Below are 16,148 nucleotides of genomic sequence, written 5' to 3'. Positions count from 1 at the left end.
ACCAGCTTGCACTCACAATTTAGTCGCTGTTTAACCTTGCAGTGGAAACTGTAAAAATTCACTTAGCATGAAAGTTTGCACAAGTCTTACCCACTGAAAAGAAAGCAATTATGGATCGTAAAAATGTATACATCTATCGACCTCTTTCATTGCACCATATCTTAGAAAATCAATTAGAAGGCTTAATGAATAAACAACGTACAGCCTATCGTGAGGTGAACAAAATTCGAGACCCTACCAATCAAGGGTTCCGTTCTTCCCAAAGAATTGAGGTCGCGCTGTTGGCAGGCACAGATTCATTCAGTCTTTCTCTTGACTCAGGATTGCCAGCTATGTTAGTGCAACTGGACTTGCCTGCAGCTTCCGATACTGTGTCGCATACTAGGCTGCTACATGGACTATATGAGATAAGCATTTATGGGACAGTGCTCAAATTGGTTCCAAGACTTTTGAGACATGAAACCCAAACCATCTCTCACAGTCCATTTAAGCACCGCACTATGAGGATTGACATGGATCTTATACCTATTTAATATATATATATGGCCCCCTCGCGAAGATCACTGTATCTTTCAGAGTTGAAATAATATCATATATGGATAAAACGCAGCTGGTCGTTTTGTTTGATAAAGATCTGGAAAAAGCTACAGACCACTTTGCTAAGGGAATGATAGTGATCTCAGGTTCGATGACCACAAATGTTCTACAGCTGAATGCGGAAAAAACAAAGATCATGTTGTTTAGTAACAACAACTCTGGTCAAACGATTGGTGCACACCAGAATTTGGTGCTGTCTCTACTCCAGGCAGGTAGTCAAAAATTTGGGAGTAAAAATAGATCAATCTCTAACCCTGAAGGAACAAGTTCTATCAATCACGGGCACTTGCTCTTAAACTATGCCCCTACTGAGAGGAGCCTTCCTATTTCTTCCCATTACATCCCGAAAAACATTAGTCCAGGCACCGATAATTAGCAGACTGGACTATGGCAATACTAGGTTAGCTTTAGCAAATGAGAAACTAATATCAAAATTAAAAGTGATAAAGAATACGGCACCTAGGCTGGACTGTAACCTTCCTTCTGGCTCAGCTTCTACAACACTGCTTCAATCACTACACTGGTTGTCAGTAAGGCAAAGATGCATCTTTAAGATTTGCTGCCAGACACATAATGCCTTGATGGGCGAAGTTCTGACATACCTGAAGCAGAAGGGTAGATGCTACTCCCCAGCTATGCTGACTGTACCTTGCAGCCGCGGCACTTGGGGGGTGTTCCGTTGGGCAGAGAGGCGCGGCAGGGGTGGGTCAGGGTGGGGGGTGCTAAAAACCGGAATATGGATAATTGGAGGTAAGTAAAGAATTGAATAAATAAAAGGAATTTCGTAGAGTGCTACGAAATTCCTTTTATTTATTCAATTCTTTACTTACCTTTTTTTGTCATTTTTTTGTTGTTGTCATTTTTGTGTAATTTGTTTTTGTTCAGATTATTTTTATTTTCAAACAGGAAAAGAAAAAAAAATGAAAAGATAGGTAACAGTGATATGCTATGCACTTTCAATGTGGTACATATGGAAGATGCATCAATGTCGGTGATTAGGTTTAAACATGAGCACCCTAGATTTATAACAGTATTTGCATCCAAAGATCCATAAAAAATGCTTTCGTATTGTACTCTGTGACCAGGTATAAATGGAGTGGAGACATGGCACAGCGAGAGGAGAGGAGAGTAGGGGAAAGTAGAAAAAGGGTGGGAAAGGAAAGAGTGAAACAGAAAGAAAGAAGTTAGAAGGGTTAGAGAGTAAAGTATCACTGGATTATTCCTCACTCACCCCCGGTTGAACCAATGTACATATATATGTGCCCCAGCAGATGTGGGAGAAATCTCAGCAAAGCCTGAATATGGTATTAGCGTGAGGAGGTGAATCAGGGGGGTTTGAGTTCTTGAAAGTGCTTGTCTAAAGCATCCCACAGTCGCCTGGAGACAGTGGAGAGAGGCATATTGGTATATAGTATGTTGTCTGCACCCCGGAGTTAACATTGTAGGTTCCACCATTTGTCAAAGGAGTTTGGACAAAGTGTTTATTCTTTAAAAATGCATATCTCCGGTTCCCTACTATGGATGTTTGTCATTTTACTGTCATATTAATCATAAACATATTTCCTATATTTATAATTTGGTGTTGGATTTTTTTTGTGTGTTGGGTCTTACTTATTTAATGTACTGGTGTTTTCAAATGCTTTACACACCTGTCTTCTAAGTTACACCTGCCTGCTCATTACCAGCTACCAAGGGCTGAGCGAGGGAATACTTTTTTGAGACCTTGACTGTACCTTTTATTGTGATTTTGACCCTATAACTAGTGGTAAGTCCCTACTTATCCCTACTAATAAACCACTTGTCATCAAAAAACAATTGCGAACCTTGCCTCAAAAGTTGTAATTTGTGATGACTATGGGTGATAACACCTCTGTTTAGAGTTTTAGCGGGAATTCAAACCTCATTGGCAAACGTCTTTAGAAGTCAGCTTTTTTTACCATATTTACAGCTAGAACATTAAACAATTTTGCCGATTATACCTGTGTTTCAAAAAAAAGACTTGTATCAGATTTGTATTGTTTGCAATGCATCAAAGTGTACATCGATTGACGAAACCGAAGTCAGAAATGTCTGACTACACATTCTAAAATTAAAACTGAAACTAATTAAATTCTCTATTTGGTGAAATCATAAAAAATTATTTACAGCCCTTCCCATTGTAGATTGCACAAGCTTTTTTATGGGGATCTTGAAAGCTCGAGAGTTTATAGACTTGCATATGTGCAGACAGCTAGTCCGAAGTCAAGCCTGCATAAAACTATTCCTGGCTGCGGCTGTTTTTCCTATACATATTTTTTCCCCTAAATGTAGCCATGCTTCTTTCGAGCTGTACAGTTTAAGATAGTAAAGATAGATGGAAATGGCACGAACCATCCCTAGAGGATGGTACTCTCTTTCCGTACGCTCTCTGAATAAAATACACATGAACCTCATACATCATAATGCCTGTCCTTTTAAATTCATATGACCTTTCAATGTAGCAGCGTCTGGTTATACAGCGGGATAGCCCTTCGAGAATGGAAATAGGACACACTCTGTAAATAGAACAGTTGTTTCGGGAGGTGAAAAGGATGGGTTAGAAAAATGATATAAGGAGCGTATATATGCTTGTATTAAAATGTGAGGGAACACTATGAAAGCAGTTGTAAAATCTAGGAGGGCCTTAATTAAAATATCAAAATGATCTTTTTTCTAATTCTCTTTAAATCTCTACAAACTTTCAAAGGTCAAGCGGCTTAAGCTAAATTAAAACCTCTCCTATTTTATTTTATGGAATGCCACTTTGGGACTAGATTCTATGGTCAGTTTATGAGAACCATTTGTTGCTGTTTATTGGATCCGGTGATATCCGATATCCTGGCATCAGAATTCACCAGGTGTTATAAATGAAAATGGGGTAAAACAGGCAGCTTTCGGGAGCACTCTATGCCAGAGTCCTGACCCAAATCCTACAGAGACTCAAGACACCTCAGAATGCCGCCACCAGACTCATCCATAACATCCCCGCAGTGCCCACATCACACCTCACCTAAGAGATCTACACTGGCTTCCCATCCAAAAATGCTGCCAATTCAAACTGCAAATCAATGCTTACAAAGCTCTCCATAATATGTACCTACGTACTTCAACCACTGCTTACACTTCTACCATCCAGCAATGCAACTGTGCTCAGCCACACTCCCTAGCACAGATCTCACCCATCTGTAAAAGCAGGGCAGGAGGGGACATGCTCTCCTATATCACCGGCAAAACCTGGAACGACCTTCCCCAACACATCAGGACCTCTCCTTCCCTACTCAACTTCCACAGGAAACTGAAGACCTGGCACTTCAAATAGATCCCCTTCTCCCCCATAGTACCCCACTAAGGTCCTGATGGGCCTACATATTTGCTTTATGTGTCTGGATACCCTTCACAGGTGATATGTGCCCTCTACAAATCTAGATAACATAAAATTTCTATGTTTTCTACATTAAAACACAAATGTCCTTTTACTTTCTGGGTCTTTTTCAATGTTAAATTTTGACAAGTTTGATCTGCTGCAAGGAAGGCGCACACTTTATCACACAATTTGTATTTGTGACCCTTGCACAAACAGGTGTATATGTGTGGGCTGCAATATGAGGCGCTCATAATTGGGGGCTTTGAACTCTCCGTCCACATAATATGAGGTATAAAGTACTATCAACCATACATTAGAGACCTACTCTGAGTCACCAACAACTTTTGTGAACATATAGAGGAATGAGGATGAAGTCAGGTTCCTCTGTAAGGTCTTAGAACGTCAAGATGATTTTTTTTAATATGGCATAGGTTTACAACATATATTACATGGTCACACCTTAAAACTTCCCTCAAACATATAATATTAATAGCATGTTAATCCTTCAAATTAAGGAGGCAATATGATTACAGATGGAATGAATGCAGAATATTTAGCACATAAACAAGCACAATGATATGTAGCTTGTAATTTGTTTAAAGGTTTAAAAAAAATATCCCACATAGTTAAATGTAAGTCACATTCAAACATGGCAGTAACTCAGAATCAGGTGGTATGATGAAAATAGATTCCTGTTTTCAAGTAATGAATTTGAGCAGTGTAATGCATAATCATTTAGTCAATGTAATTCAATTAAATGAAAGTGTATTTGGTTAATAAAATCCTAACTATAAACGTACAAAGCACAATCAAAGCACATCACAATATAAAAAGATAATAACATTTTGTAGAGGGAGCATTCACACATATTTTAGTCAATGATTTCCTAAATTTAAGAGTGGCTGCAAAGAATCTCACCACACGTGAGTATCTGGCAGTAATTGCAAATAAATCATGGCAGGACACACTTGTTTAAAATTCAGCCTTTTTAACAATGGCACCAAAATAATTTTGACTAGGTTTTTTGTAGCATTAAAAAAAATAATAAAGTGCAAAGTATATTGAGGAGAGGAGCTGTCATAATCACAAAGACTAGACTCTTTATTTGACTGTAGGAATTAAGTGCCATAAAAGGCGTTGGAACATATTGAATCTAATCAATATAAACCGGCTTAAAGAATTTAAAACTAGCCTGAGATACGCTTCCATACTAATGCTTGTCTGCAAGATGGCATAAGCTCTAACTGTATGTTTAAGTAATTCCTTCTCTTTCTTCATAGATTATCTATACCTAAAATAACTCACTTAAATCTATGGCAGGTCATGTTTCACAGTCTTATCTGGATTTTCAAAAAGTTCCCTTCTCCCTAATTGAGAGCAACAATGATGTACATAACACAATTCAATTTAAAATTCAAAAGGCTTTATTCAGTGTGTTAAAAAAATCAACCATAAAAGCAATCACAATAAAACAATCACGCATAATTAAGTTTGAAAAATAGAAACAGCAGCAACGACAATTCAAAGACTTACATAACTCATCCATGGGATAAGGTGCCATCTATCCAGAGAAAGGCAATCTTTCAATATCAGCCTATTGAACTTAAATTCAGGTTTAATCCAGAGAGTAATCCTCCCAATAAGAGGATACAAGCTTACAATATTGCTCAGGTAAGGTAAGCCCAGGTATTGATGAACAATGCAGTAGAGCATACAGTGAAGAACACCCAATAATCCTCTACAGAATTTATCTTTTGAAGCCTTGAGTAAACTACCTCTGGTGTAACTACACACATCCCCTCCTTACATAGCAACAGAGACACATTTAGCCCAAAATAGTTTTAACATGACCGCTGTTGGTGTTTTACCCAACCTAGACGCAAACCCAAAAAGGTCTCCCATCATCCTTAACAGAATATTTATCTTGTTTACCAAACGTGGTGACTAAGTACTAGCACTATTAAAAATATCCCCTAGATATGGGAAAGAGAAGGGAACACATGACTGTTATTTGATAATTGTCTTTGATTTCATGGACTTGGAACCCATTGTTATAACAAATGAATTGCTCAGGTTGGTAGACAAATCCAAGTCTTCCATAAAGGTGACAAGTGAGTCTATTAAACGCTGAAGTCCAGACGCAGTCTTAGACAACAGAACTGTGTCATCAACATACTATAGTGTGGGCAAAAAACGTTCCCCCACCCATAGAGGATGTGCATTCACTGACAATAAGGAACATTCCAGCTGATTGATTAATAGCGTGAAACAAAATGGAGCCAAAAAGCAGCCCTGATGCACACAATGCCTGATTTTAAAGGATTATGTGCAAGAGCCATCACACTTGTAGTGCACCTTAGAGGACATGTTAAGATGCATATAATACACAAAATACACAATGTTGCATTCCAGCCCAATATATAGAATCATTTCCAATTGCTTAGCTCTATTCACTTTATCGAAGGCAGATATTAGATCCCTGAATACAAGGTGACGGGAGCCTGTGCCTGCAATCACATATTTACTAACAGTCAGGTGCAGATGTAGACATTGATCACTGGTGCTGAGACAGGGTCTGAAGCCAAACTGCAGGTCAGAGAGGATTCAATTTTTCTCTGACTGTCTATTGAGAATCACTCCCTGTCAAGTACCATGAACCTGAAACTTGGCTTCCACAGGAACAGATGAAGTTTTCCCAAATTCCCAACTCCACTGCAAGCTAACTACTACAGCCCACCTTCAGTAGAGAGGAGGAAAGGAGGTTGAGAGAGACAAGAGAGACTGCCACTGCAATGCTTCTTCCTCACAGCTATCTAGCGATAGCCTTCAGAGCATCTGAAATCACAAACACAAAGGTTTACTACCTAACATTTAGCCCCTACTCTCCTCTATGATCTTTCACACTTAAGTAGATGTTTCTGGTTACCTGTATTTAGCAATGGACTAGCTGCTCTTTTATGGTATTTAGTTAGCGCAAACTGAAATAGTTGAGAATTACAGTTCTTTTTCCTTTCTCTCAATAGGCATCTGAAGGAGATCTGCTGAAACGGAGCTGTTGATAGTAAGTACAAATATAATATATATATATATATATATATATATATATATATATATATATATATACATAGAAACACTGCTAGTCTGTCAGCAAATTGTTCTGGGTATTCTATGCGCCAATTTCTATAAAGGTTGAGTTAATAATTATATGCAGTTCTCCTCAAAACCGTAGCTGCCCTTCAATTAAGGTTAGGAAAAGTCTCTAGTATTCTTTACACCATCAGCCAAAAATACAAATTGGAATTCAGTCTTAGTGAGCGTCTTTTAAACGCAATAATAGTACTGAACAGAAGAATTTTGTCACACCACTATTGCATTAATACAGTGAGTCAAGATCGGGGTCCAATATACAGGGTCACTTAAAAAGGGTCTGCCAGGATCTGACACGCGGAGGACGCCGGCTGCCTGGCTCCGCTTTGATCCCCTCGGATGGCTATCGGATGTTCCTAATTAATTTATTGAACGCACCGATACGACGAATAGATTACCCAAACTAGGAGAAGCGCTGAGACGACAGCCCGCCTGCTCTCTCTTTTTGGAATTATTTCGCAATCCCCCCGGACGAGCGCCTTGTGAATTTTTTGAGAATATTGAACATATCCAGGCACGACGGCAAGATCGGACGATCTACACCTTAGTGTTTATTTAATAAGACACCATACCAAACAGGACAAGGCTGCGCCAGGAGACGGAACACGCCTAACTGGGCTGGCCGTTTTTCTACTTGCTCCATCAGGAATCAGCCCCACCTTACCCTTCACCCCCCTCACGTCCTGATGAAGACCCGCGAGTAAGGATCCACTGTCCTACACCTTTGGGTCGAAACGTAGACCATCATCTACTATCAAGAACTCCTATACCCCAGATTGATAATAATAATCATCACGGGAGTCTCTTTTTCATGCAAAATGTTTTATTTAACATGTGTTTCCTCTTGACCTCCTACATGTGGATCAATGATAATTATGGTTTTACTTATGGATTCATGCTTAATGATCTTTTGATTAGTGATGTATAACTAATTGAAACACCCCCCCCTCCCTTGCACTCCGTCCCCCTCCCCTCTGTGGGCGCACTTGAATTTTGTGTATTATAACATTGATTTCTCAATCATTGAATGTCTTTTGGTGCAGTGAAAATAAAAACACTCAGCACCATCATTTGTTTTGATTCCATTTAAATAATTATGTGAAAGTAAATAATTATATTTTTGTGCTTGGTCTGGGACCCCTCCATATACCTCAATTAACTACCCAGGTCCCACTGACCACATGGGTCCAACCCCTTTATTTACAATATAATATAGGATCCCATCTGGTCCTGGGTCTTTATTACTAGAAAGTGATTTGATGGCATTTTTTGACCTCCTCCTGATCTACAGTCACCCCAATGAGTATAGAATAAACCACCTTTGCAACTGCAGAAAATGCCCCAGATTTCCCTTAAGTGTTCTTGAAAAATCACAGGAACACATTTTGACCATTTTAATCTTCCCCCTTGCTCTCTTGATTTTCTGTCAAAAGCTTTGGACTTAAAATGTGCCTTTTCCTTCAAGATAGTCCACCACAGCCTCAGAGAAATAGGTTCATGATCACTAAAACACTCAGGATGGACTGGGTGGCATGATGCAACTGGGTAAAGACTGGCAGGATCAATGTTCCCCAGCCGCATATGGTTCGCAACCATTTTCTAGAGCACCGCCAACCTGGATAAGCATTCATTCAGGTAGAGGTTAATTGTGGCATAAGTCCTCACAAAACAGTTGTCTAACAACACCCCAAGATGTGTGGATTCCAGTCACATACATACTCAATCTTCACTCTGCCCACATTTTATGGGGCCCTTCAATTTATTCACCTCATCAGGTACCTCAGGTAGCTTTTATGGCTGTTCCTTCATTTTCCTTTTCGATGCTTGTGGAACTAGATCAGGAAGAGATGTGTAATGCCTAGGTCTCCAGTCATGTCCTGTGTGCCGTGCACAGTCACACACATTGTTAGTTTTTTGCTTCACTTTCATCCAGCTTTAATGTCAATGGTAGTAGCTCCTCCTCTATCAGTGTTTAACTTAGCCACTTTCTCTTCCAAATAATTAGGCAAAATAATAGTCAATTGTGTGTGTTCTGTGGCAACATACAAACCAAGTTCTTACTCAACTGTGGTGATTTGCTCTCTAACTGCCCCCTCGATAGATTAAAAGAAACTCATGATTGAGCTTTTGTATGGTGGGTGAAAGAAGTAATGGAACAAAGAGTAGATCACTTACGTTTCTCCAGCTCCAATTAATTGGCCAGTGTCTCTGAGTGATTCACAAAATAGATAGAAGATAACAGAGGGATGGCCCGGTCCGGGATGGCATGAGCTTGGAAAGGCACAGATGAGCCCACTCCTGATCATCGCACTGGCACTGCCTGGGCATGTCTCAAGGTGCGGGGTGAATGGCAGGCTTAAATGCACCCGACTGACTCACTGGTGAGGGCCCATTGTCTCCCAGAGCAGCAGGGCTTGATGGGACTTCTAGTACTGGCCACTATCCTTCCTCTCCACACTGTAGGGTAAAAGGCAGGCTTGCATGCACCCGAGAGGCACACTGGTGACTGCCCCCCGCCTCCCAGAGCAGCAGGACTTCATGGGCCTTGTAGTCTTGGCCCTACGCCTTCCTTTGACGTGACCTGCAATGCGGGGTTAATGGCAGGCTTAAATGTGCCAGAGCAGCATGCTGGTGTTCACCCCCTGCCTCCCAGAGCAGCAGGGTTTGATGGGCCTTGTAGTCCTGGCCCTCCTCCTTCCTTTGTGGTGTCATAAATGTCCCCTTATCTACTAATGACTGTTAATGTTCAGGGGAAATATTATTATTTTTTTTGTTGAAAACTGTTTATTAATATAGGAACAGTCATCGGAAAGACAATGTGCAGTTATGAATATTTGAATTACAACGAAAAGCCAGCATTGCAAAACATCACGACATTTCCCTCCCCTCCCACCTTTATCAGAAAATAAACCCCTTTACTCATCACCCATTCCATCTCAACGGTCATCATCGGACTCATCATCTGAGCTGTCATCATCAGATTCAGGTATGGGGTCACATATATTTCCCCTGTAAGTATTCCAGGCAGTCAAAATTGTAGTCCACTTTCGGGGGCACTTCCGATTTACATAAACAGTTCTTTCAGTGACCATGGTAGTGTCCATGTCCCTACACCAAGCCTCCAATGAAGGCAAATCGGCTGCTCCCCATTTCTGCGCCACATTTCGTTTGGCTACCATGAGGCCTAGTGTCGCCCATATTTGCCCATATCTCAATAAGTCATTGGGTTCCCAAATATTGAGGAGGTCTCTTCGTGGTTCAGACAATATGGAAACATTTAGAGTCTGGGACAGTGTTCGGAGGACCTTGCGCCAAAAATCAGTTAGTACTGGACAATCCCAGATCGTATGGAAAAAGGAGCCTTATTTCCACATCCCCTTAGGCAATATGGATGTTGTGTTCTGCCTATTTTGTGAAGTGTATGTCTAGTGAGATATGTGCGATGTAACATTTTAAGCTGGTCCAGCCGCAGTCGGGCCGGGATTCCCACCTCCCTGGGTGATGCAAGCGCCGCCTGCCATTCTGTCTCATCCATGGCGCCAACATCAGCCGCCAACCTATCCTTCAAGGCCGCCGTGGCGTCCGATTGGTTATTAATCAATTTACGGTATGTGAATGAAGTGGCACGTTTAGGCATATAATCTGTGAGTAACCTATCTTCCAAGGGAGAGGCTTCCGGTATGTCTACATTCTGCAGTAATACTGTGAGGAGTGCATGCCTAATTTGTATGTAACGGAATGTCTCGGTAGGTGCTAGCTCGTATTGCCTTTGCAGCTGATCAAACGGGATGACTGTCCTTTTGTCCCAAAGGTCGCCAACTAGGGAAATGCCTATGCTGTACCAGTGTTCAAAGCCTCTGCTGTTCCTAAGTGACCCAAGCTGTTTCGTGTCCCAAAGAGGAGTGAGTTTGGTGATGGTCCCTCTCCACCCCAAATGTGCCTGTGCTGTATGCCACAGCTTGACTGTGTGCTTTGTTGGGCCTTCCAGTTTCATCACCTTTTGTTATTTAAGGCCGCTAACATACTGTCCGTTCCTAGCTGCGCTCTATCTGCCTTATAGGCGGGGTCGGTGTGTGGGGCGTGTATCCATTGGTTTATGACTTTGAGATGCGCTGCCCAGTAGTAAAGGCGTATGTTAGGGAGTGCTATGCTGCCGTCATACCAGCCACGGTGCAGTTTAGCTTGTGCAATGCGTGCAGGCTTATTGCCCCAAAGAAGTGTGGATACCAGTGCCGATATTTGTTGAAAATATCGCGGAGGTACCGAAAACAGTGTGTTCTCAAGTGCATATAAAAAACGGGGCAATGCCATCATTTTGAACAAAGCAGCTTTCCCAAGCAGTGTGAGGGGTAGAGATTCCCAGTGTGACACATCTCTATGCAGCCGTTCCAGGGGGTCGCCAGATTTTTGGAGAAGAAGGCTACAGGGTCTTTCATTATATGTATGCCCAGGTATTTAAACGAGTCGTGGGATATTTTTAACGGGCAGTGAGGGGGAAGCTGGGGTTCCGGCCCCTTAAGTAAATACAGTACTGACTTAGCCCAGTTAATGGTATAACCCGAAACTGCTCCGAAGGCATCACAGATCTCAAATAGGATCGGTAGAGTGCTCGTCGGATCCGTGAGGTATATCAGGATGTCGTCTGCGTACAGGGATACACGGTCATCCCAGCCTTCTGTCCATGTTATACCGCGTAGCAGAGGGGATGTTCTAAGGCGCATCGCCAAGGGTTCCAACACTAGTGCAAAAAGAAGCGGCGATAGGGGGCATCCCTGTCGAGTCCCTCTTGCCAGTGGTACAGCGTCTGAGAGTCGACCGTTCGCTGCGATACATGCCACCGGATCCGTGTAGAGGAGCCGGATCCAAGCGCAGAATTTTGGACCAAAGCCCAGACGTGGGAGAACTGTGAAGAGGTAGGTCCAGTCTACAATGTCAAAGGCTATTTTGGCGTCTAAGGAGAGGACAGCCGATGGCTCCGACAGGATATGTTCTCGCGCTAGTGCATTATGTAATCGTCTAAGATTAAGCGCAGTGTTTCTATTAGGCATAAAGCCGGACTAGTCCGGGTGTATTAAATTGGGCAGATGTGCTTGCAGCCTGTTAGCGATCACTTTAGCTAATATTTTGGATTCCGCATTGAGCAGCCACCCTCTGGTCCCAAGGCAGTACACCCTGTCCCAGACAGTCGTTGTACATATTAAGTAGATGGGGGCAGAGAGTGCTCGCCATGACCTTGTAGAGCTCTAGTGGGATCCCGTTGGGGCCAAGAGCCTTTCCGGATTGCAATGATTTGACCGCTGTACCTATTTCAGCAATTGTAAGGTCTGCTTCAAGCTTTATGGACGCCTCTGGCTCAAGGCCAGGCAGTTCCATGCTTCTTAAAAAACGTCAGCCTCAGCTTCCATATTGTCCGAGGGCATGGCATATACCGTTCGGAAATGGTCAGCCAATGCATCCACTATTTCCTCCGGGTCTGATGTGAGACGACCCTCAGTTGTTTGTAGCTGCATTATAGTTCTGGCTTCTCGCTCTCTCCTGTCGAGCCATGCCAGTAGCTTCCCCGCCTTATCACCCACGTCATAGATTTTGTGTTTGGTAGTTGCTAGGGCGGTCAATGTGTCCTGTCGGAGGTGTTCCCTGTATTGTTGTTGTTTGAGGAAGAGCGTGTGCCATTTCGGGTGTTGGATTAGTCGTGTAGTCAGTGTCTGCTGCTTGTAACTCCTGTTCTAGTGTTGTAAGTTCTTGATGCTTCATGCGTTTGTATCCAGTGATGGATGCAATTGCCTGCCCTCGGAGAACCGTTTTATAGGCCTCCCTCAGTACGGCAGGAGAGCTGACTGAAGCTACGTTCTCATTGAAGAAATGCTTTGTGGTCCTACGCAGTTCCTTCCTTATCTGCGGGACTTGTAAATACCCTGGATAAATTGGGTAGAGTCGTTTGTGGGACGTGTGGTGTGAGGAGTATGTTAAAACTATTGGGGAGTGATCAGATATCCCTCTAGGTCCAATGGTAATGTGGTCTACGCATGAGAGACTGGACATTGAGGCTAGGAAGTAATCTATCCTAGATAGACTGTTGTGCGCTGTGGAGTAGAAGGTCTATTGTTTTTTTACCGGGTGTTTATGTCTCCATATGTCCACCAACCCCATTGCTTCACTAAAGCCCTGTAAGCGGGAGACCTCGGCCGTCGAGGCCCTCACCGGGTGCCTATCCACGCTGGGGTCCATTGTGGCATTAAAGTGTGGTAAATAAAATATTACCCTGGCATAATTTCTAGGCATTAACAATTAGCATGTATCAAATGAGAGGCAGAGAGTCCGTGGTGTCCAAGTTAAAAGGGCTTTATTCCAATAACTCGAGTTAAGGGAGAATCTGTTCCATCACCACTGAGGTTCAGGAAGGGTCTTCTAACAATTAATCTCTGAAAATCATATATATACATTTCTCCTTGTACATAGGGAGGAACGCTCGAGGCAGAGCAAGAAGGAAAGAGATAAGCGCATGTGGGCGTGCATGAGGGTGTACATTTGATGAGTCATAGGTGTGTGATAGGTGGGTCATAGGTGGGTGGCTACATAGAGGAGGAGTTACATGGCAGGCTGGAACTTTGCCCTACTTGTGCACGCAACTGGATCATGACGTGCAATTGACGTGTAACTGGGGGGAGCTGACTTTAAGTCTAGTAGAGAACCTTCAGTGTCAGGGCGACCAGCACATCTGGTACTATCTGATATCTTGAGTCGGGGATGTATTATCTGAAGCAAAGGTTGCTCATCACTAAAAGACAGAAAGGGCATATATTTCTTTGTGCTGTGAGCTTTCTTCAGATGCAAGTACTGTAATTACATTTAAACGGAGACAGGAAGGCTAGGTCTCTATCTCTACGGACGGGTTCTGTTTATTCTTGTTAACCGGGCAGGAATGTGATTCTGTACAACAAGCAGATAACTATTTTGCAAAACACTGTCTTGGCAACCCTTGCTGGGCCCTTTTCGGCTGTGCTAGAAGTATGCGAGGTCAGGGATACGTAACTGTAGCTTTCAGAGTGTCTGAGCCATGAAAAACCCTTAATTCAGAAAGTGGCTCAGGCTGAACCACAAAAAGGGTTCATTACGATATTTATTTAAAAGTGCACAATGCAAATACATGGGCCTTCATGTTAGCTTAACGTTTGGGAAACTTGATGACAGGCACCTTAATGCAGGACGTGATTGCAGAGGCCTTGTGATTCAGGCCACTAAGAGAAATATGCATGGGTGACATGCACATACATGTAACATAGGGTATACGTAGGGGGCATCCTGGTCAGGCAAAATTTCATTTTCCTCAAAAGTCTCCGCCAATGAGGATGTCCCTACCGGGCAGGGACAGCAGAAATTCACTGAGGGCTGGGAGTGCTACCGTCTGTAACGCCGGGGACATATACCGACACTACATTAATTAGTCTGCCCTCCCACTGCCCGTGTATTGCCGCAAACCTACCCTGATCATCGCGTTTAGTCTGTAAAACTGAAAAGGGGGAATTCTTTCGCAGTAGAATGCCTGTACCTCTAGACCCACTGGTGAATTCAGAGTGTACCACCATTTTAAACCCCCATCTATCCATTGCTCTACATGCCGCGCTCGTGAGATGGATCTCCTGTAGAAGTACCAGTGTAGGGTTCTGACGCTTTAGGGCTCGCAATACTAATTCTCTTTTAATTCTATCTCTTAATCCGTGGACGTTCCACGTAAGCAATGTGAGCGGTGATACGGGGACTTTCCTACCCTCTACCCGGGTACTAGCGTGAGGTGTGACCGTTGCCATTAAAGTGTGGGGTGTCATTTGGAAAATATAACTCTATAGTGTCATGCCGTGACCTGACTTGCGTTAAAAACCACGTTTCAAGGTCCGTTCCGATGTAAACTAGAACCAACAAACAGAAAATCTGAGCTTCCCGCTCCCAAAATTCACCCCCCCTCCCTGCCTCCCTCCCTGACGGACTTTGAACTGCCCGCCACCCCAACATAGCAGAGTGCTCCAACCCAACCCACAACACTGCACTTGCGTGTAGGAGGTACGAAGTCCGGCGAGAATGCAAACCCTCCTGACCAGCCGGGCCCGCTTTTGTCCAGTGTCCAGAGCCGGCTGACAAAAAAGTTCAGTTACTAAACAGGAGTTCTAATTGCAATGCGTGTTTATCAGGTTCAGTTCAGCCATTGCCGAGGTCGTCCGCGTCTACTCTCTGTGTGTTGTCTTGTTCTGGTGGGAAGAGGTCCTGACTGTCACCTCCCTCGTCGTCGGTCCGTTGGTGCGGTTCTTTGTTTCCCCGTCTGGGTCTGCCCATCCTTCTCCATCCTTCAAGCCAGTCATAGACCTCCTCCGGGGTCTCGAAGAAGAATGTCTTTCCTTCAGCTACAACTCGTAGCCTTGCTGGAAACAGCATCGAGTAGGGCACCTCCAGGTCCCGTAGCGCCTTTTTTACTTCGATGAAACTGCGACAGCGTTTTGCCACCGCTGCTGTGTAGTCGGGAAAGAAGGAAATCGACGAGTTGTGTAAGCAAATTGGTGGGGAGATTCGTGCCGTTTGGAGAATGACATCCCTGTCTCGAAAATTGAATAGGCGCGCAAGCACCGGTCTGGGTGGCGCCCCTGGTTTGGCCCTCTCGCCCGGCACCCTGTGCGCCCGTTCCACCGAGAAGAAAACAGAGAGCCCCTTAGGTTGCAGTCTGGTTTTTATCAAGTCTTCCACATATAGGTCCATAGCTTGGGTACCTTCATTCTCTGGAATGCCCAAAATGCGAACGTTGTTCCTATGTGAGCGCCCTTCCTGGTCGTCCAGCTTATCGGTCAGTATTTTATTTTTAGATTCCAAGCGTGAGACGGTCTTCTTCAAGATTGCTGTGTCACTGGTTAAGGTCTTCGTGGTCCGCTCTCCCTCCTCAACTCTGGTGGTAATTTTCTGAAAATCATCACGGCTAAGCGATACTTCTGCGGAAATGGAATCCTCTGTGGATTGCACGTTGGATAGTGCCGCCATT

This window comes from Lissotriton helveticus, chromosome 4_1 (assembly GCF_964261635.1).
Source record: "Lissotriton helveticus chromosome 4_1, aLisHel1.1, whole genome shotgun sequence".
Taxonomy (NCBI): Eukaryota; Metazoa; Chordata; class Amphibia; order Caudata; family Salamandridae; genus Lissotriton; species Lissotriton helveticus.
This window is presented reverse-complemented; position numbering follows the sequence as displayed.